This window comes from Lactuca sativa, chromosome 3 (genome assembly GCF_002870075.4).
Source record: "Lactuca sativa cultivar Salinas chromosome 3, Lsat_Salinas_v11, whole genome shotgun sequence".
Classification (NCBI taxonomy): Eukaryota; Viridiplantae; Streptophyta; class Magnoliopsida; order Asterales; family Asteraceae; genus Lactuca; species Lactuca sativa.
In genome coordinates this window covers 321,774,967-321,781,035 of record NC_056625.2, presented here as the reverse complement: position 1 = coordinate 321,781,035, position 6,069 = coordinate 321,774,967, and the positions used below count along the sequence as shown (strand labels likewise).

Genomic DNA, 6,069 nt, shown 5'->3' with positions numbered 1-6,069 from the left:
TTCTTCATGCTTTCTGCAATGACTTATGAAGAGTTAGTTACTAAAAAATATAAAAATTAAAAGATAACTGTAATGTACTATTATGAGTTTGAGCACGCACAGACAAATTGTGTTGCTGTAATGCAACTTGTATAAACTAAAATAAAACAAGCATCTATGTGCAGGAGACAAAACAAATATACAACAATCAAAATTCAAAACAAAACAAATAGGAATACAACGAAAGTACCTTGGCTTGTACAAACCTGACCAGAGCATCACATTACATTAATTCTACTACCAAGTGTAACATATAGAAAGATAAACCATTTTCCATATAACTTCTTAGACCACATAAAATTTAATTAAAAAAAACACAGAAATGAAAGCCACATTGAAACATCTACTAATATATTTTTTTTTCTTTCTTTTGATATAATAATCTTAAGACCATGATAAACTTTTCACGTTAATTTTCAGGACATACATACCTGTGTAAGGTTAGAACCTGAACCCACCCACTTAAGCATTGCATGTGAGATTTGTGATAAGTCATGGTTTGTGGAGCTTGAAGCTGAATACTCATCAGGTGTCGCACTGTATGGAATGTAAGAGTTTATCTGTAGGTTTTTCTTCTTCAATGAAAACCTCAAAAGATGTTGACTTGTTTTTTCTTTTCTGTTTTCCTTCAGATAAAGCCTTGTAATCAACTTTTACTTCCCTTCCTGATTTAGACTTTCCTGATTTAGAAGATTCACCTATAGGGAACTCATTTCCTACTTTCTCTTTCTCAACTGACACTTTGTTTTTTTTGTCTCCTGTTGCGTGTAGAACCAGGTCTTCCAGGGGCATTGTTGTTATTTGTACCTGTTGTTGGCTTATCATCTTTTAATACAGGTGAATCTGCACACAGAATTTGAATCATAATCATCACAAAGGAATGGAATAGGTCATTCCATTCTATTATCATGTTTATGTTTACCATCGCCTTTTGATGATTGTATCATTAATGACAAGTCAGCTAATGTTTGTAGTGCATCCAATGTAGAAGTTTCATCTGAACAAATTAGGTGAAAGAATTAGTGATTCTATTAAACATTTAAGATTGTTTCACATGATTACATTAACAAGAATACCTCTGAATAGAAGTTTCTTGTTCTTTTTCTTTTACCCTGTGATGAGTACTCAATATTTTCATCAAATTTCCCGCCCACACCAAGAGCAAATCCTTCTCCTGTGCCACTACACGCTTCCCCACCATCATTAAGGTCATTATCGTCTTTTTGCCCATAAAACTTTCTCACTTTCTTGTACCCTTCATTTTCAGCTCCTCCACTTCTCGAACTACCCTCAAATATTTCTTCATCAATCAAATTACCATGACGCTTTGTTCTCACTATATCCAACTGTAAATGGATTTTAACATGTAAAGATTAAAGAAAGCATCTGACAAAGAAATAAAATTTAAAAAAAAAACATACAATTTTTTGTATGCCCTTCAATGGAGTGGACTTCATGTGGTATGGGGATTGAGAAACATGTGGAGAGCTTCCTCTTTGTGAAGCTTCAGTTAGTGCCAATGCAGCACCATGTGCCACGTCATCAACCTCTCTCCTTTGACTTTTTTTGTAAGGTGAGGGATAATTTCCAATGGGGTGTAGCACTGTATGGGCTTTTGTGGCTTCAGGTGACCATAACTCATCAGGAACAAGTAAGGGAAAGTCGTTCCAAAATAAGCACCATCCATATCTATTATGCAACCAAACTCAAGGAAGACAAATACACAAAAAAAACAGATTCTTTTCAATGAAAAATATATTATAATCAAATGCTTTCTTTTATAGATTTTAATAAAGGATACTGCCTTGGTATTTGGATCGAGGGTAATAGATATCTTCACATTTAGGACAATAAATTTTGACACTGCTGGATCAAGGTATGTTGGATTCGCCAACAAGAAGACAGGGTTGTCCAAAACAGTAAACTCTTGGGTACCTTCCAAAGTCGTAATTTTTGTACTTTTCCAACTATATATATACAATGTTTTAAACACTACAAATCTGAATATACATATATATATATATATATATATATATATATATATATATATATATATATATATATTATAAAAGTTTTAAATTTATCAAACAAGAAAAAGAGAAACAAATTTGTACCATTGCAAACATTCCACGGGTGGTCAATATGTAGCGCGGATGAATCAGGCCATACATCATCTCAGCTGCTGACACAACCAGTTCATTTTTTCTTCAGTGAACATATTGCCTGCTTATTTATAAAACAAATCACCATTACTTTAACCAAACCATATATATATATATATATATATATATATATATATATATATATATATATATATATATATATATAATTCCAACAAACAATCATTTATATTAGGATATACCAATACCAGTAAACAATAACAGGATACAAATTTATTTATTTCAAAATCTGAACTTTTGTGATTACAAGTTACAATTTATAACTCGCGGGTAAACAGAAACAGAAAAAAATTAAAGATGAGAATAAAGATTAAAAAAAAAAAAAAAAAAAAAAAAACTAGTTTTCTGAGTTTTTCTTTGGAACATAAGTGTATTTTCCAATTTCCAACATTAATTTCTTAAAATTCACAATTTGAACATGGGATTTTGATTTTTTATCACCTGAAACAAACATATGCTGCTGTGTCTTCACATCTATCCAACTACACACATGCAACATCCTCAAACCTTTCTTTTTTGAAATTTGAAAATAGAAGCATCGTATCTTTGTTTTCCACATCTGTTGAAAATATTTAGAAGAACAACATAATTACTAAGCTTTTCTAGCTCCATACCGTATATTTTTTCAGCTACAAGCTTTTGCAAGTTTTAGGTTCTTGTGGACCCTACAAGCTGTAAGCAAAGCATCCCACATGTTTACTGTTGGATTAAATGGAGCATTTTGGATCAAAGAAAAAGGTTCATCTAATAACCCTTCACGACCTAATAACTCAATCATACATGCACAATGCATAACTCTAGGTTTTACCTTGAAATCTGTTCCCATTGATTCAAATATGTCCCATCCTTGATCCGATAAACTTGAATAGCTACAAGCAGATAGAACTGCAAGAAAAGTAACATGATTTAGGATCATGTTTTCAGTAATCATTTTTTTGAATAACTCTAAAGCTTCAATTCCTCTCCCCTTATTACCATATCCAATAATTAATGCGTTCCATGATATAAAGTTCTTGTGAGACATTTTATCAAACACGTTGCGTGCATCATGGATTCTTCCCCATTTATTGTGGAAGTCAATAATTGCAGTGTTGGCAACTATGTCTAGACCAAAACCATGGAAGATGAGGCCTGTGTGTGCTTGTTTGGCGTGTTCTAATGAAGCTAATCGTGTATACACTCTTACTATCATTGAGAAAGTGAAGTGTTCCATTTTAACACCAGAATCTTGCATCTCATTGTAGAGATCTCAAGCTTCTTCACTATATCCAGAATCTTGCTGTACATATCGATTAGTGCACAGGATACGAAGATATATTGACTTACACCCATTTTTATAGCACAATCGTGTAATTGTTGTCCTGGAGAAATCAATTCCAGTCCTGCAGATGCACGCATCATGGTGGCAAAAGTAAGTGAGAAGAAGACTTACCAGAAGGTACTGTAATTTGAAGAACGACAACCTTACTTGAACAAAAAATTGGTTTATGAAAAATTGAGAACAATACTAAGTAGTTGTGGCTACCTAAAGTCGATTTCCCGATTTCTATTTCTCTTTCTCCCATTCCATTCTCCGTCTTTCTGTTGTTGTATCACCTTCAATCACCCAATGGGTGTTTTAATCAAAGTTTTAAACTTTTTAATCTAAAAAAATAAGGATTAACAACATACAACAGAATGTTTTTGAACTTGTATTGGCGCCTAAGGTTTCGCTATGGTGCTACCTTTTCTCACGTCGGAAAGTGGTGGTGATGGAAGAGATAGTAGGGCGGCGGCAGATGGTAGGAATGGTGGTCACGGTCGATTGTGTAGAGGTGAGTATGAGGTAAGGTGGAATGAGATATTATAAAAAAAAGCCCTAGATTTGGACACCTTTTGTAATTGAGGATAGAGATGAGCGAAAACCTGGTGGAGGATAGAGATGAGAGAAAACCTGGTGGAGAAGGAGAGAATAGAAGGTGGTGGTGTCAAGTAGGGGTTGTTCAACTGGTAGCTTCGATTAGGGGGTGGATACGAGGGCGAAGAAGGCGGGGGTTTAAAAAATTTAGGGATTTCATTTTCCCTCTAAGAAGAAGTGCGTTTCTTAAAAAAAATATAAAACGACATTCATAGACGACGCACCTTTTAGCTAAAGTGCCCTCCGTGTTTTCTATTTTTTTTAAACGAGACAATAATTTAAGGGCACGCAATAATGCGCGCCCTAAATCCTTAAATTTTTGAAGAGATGACACTTTTTAACGACACTCTCTTTTGCGTAACATATGTAACAATTGGTAAAAATAGGAACGATCGTACGATGCTATGTTTTGATTATTAAACAATATGAGTATTTTATCAAGAATGGTTGAAAGAATTTAACCTCTTTTATTTAAATAAGTTCTTGTGAAATATAAAACAAGTAACTAATGATAATTTCGTTATGATGTATTTCTATGAACCATCACCGGTTTGTGAAAATTAGCATATAAGATCATTTGAACGCAACAAAATTAATTTTTATATCAACATGTATCTAGTTGATAATTAAGTTAGGTTCTATGTAAAACATGTGCTTAATAGTTGTGGAGGATCTAAATTTGAAAAATATACGAACCAAAGTGACGAAACGTGTTTAACGATATGGTTAACCGGTTAAATGTCACGAAATTATACATTGGTCAATAAATTTTATATTTAAATAAATTAAAATATAAAATGAATTATTATAAGGTATAATTAGAATGTATTTAAGTGTTTTTGAATAAAAAGAATAAAACATAAATATTAAAGTTCAAATACACAAAAACTACGTTGTTATTTTATACTATGTATACATGTATGTATTTGTATATATGTATTATTATCTAGTGAATGACTAGTTATGGGTCATGACTTAAAGTGATTTCATGTAAGTTTTATGATGTCTAAATCAATTAAGATAAGAGAATTGGTGGAGATAAGTGCCAACTTAACTAATAAGTGCTTAATCACTTAAGACATTTTACTAAGAATGCTTATTAATCCCTCTTCTAATTTTCGAGATTAAGACCTTCCCTCTCCTTAACTAGAACTCCTAACTAACTAAATAACTAGTAGTTAGTTAGTTAACTAACTCTATCTCTAATCAACCAACCAAGCAAGTAGTTAGTTAGTTAACTAACTCTATCTCTGAGCAACTGACTCACATCCCATCACAAGCTAGTCTAGGTTTTGTCCCCTTATCCTCTTCCACTCTTTCCTCCTTCATAATCACGAAATTTCATCTTCATTTTACCCTCATTTTACCAGCCAATACTCCAGGGAATTACTCTCAACCTTCATCTCATTTTCAAGCACAAAAACTTCCTTCTAAAGCCATCAAAACCATGAACTAAAGGGCTGCTGTCCCTATTGTGTTTCAGCCACCATTTCACCCATCTACACCTTCCTTTTTCTTGATATTTTTACCACCAAATACCCCTGGAAGTTACTTGTTATGATACTCAAAATTATTGATTCAAAACAGTGAGTAAACTATCCTTTTTCTTGCTCTTTTGCTGTGAAATTTCGTGACAGCAACATAGCCAAAAGAGTGGCTGTTTTGGAGCATCAAACCAACAACCAAAAGTTCATCTTCAACCTTCCATTCTTCAAGTATTCACATAAGGTGAGTTCATACCCCCTACATTTTCATGTTTTATTCAAGTTTTAAGGGGGGGAATACAAGTTAGAACACTAAACATAACATAAATTTAAATGACAGCTTTCTACAGAAAAGTTGAGTCCTGTTCACGGACTCTTTTGACCATCTTAAACTTAATATCTTTCAAAACTGTACAATATGAAAATAGTTAAAGTTTATACCTTTCTAAGGACTACTCGCACGCGTTCA

General features: G+C 33.1%; 1 pseudogene; it reads right to left on the bottom strand.

The window, feature by feature from the left end:
* Window positions 1-2,556: 2,556 nt before the first annotated feature.
* LOC128132972 (pentatricopeptide repeat-containing protein At5g50390, chloroplastic-like) lies at window positions 2,557-3,784 on the bottom strand (annotated as a pseudogene).
* Window positions 3,785-6,069: the final 2,285 nt, after the last annotated feature.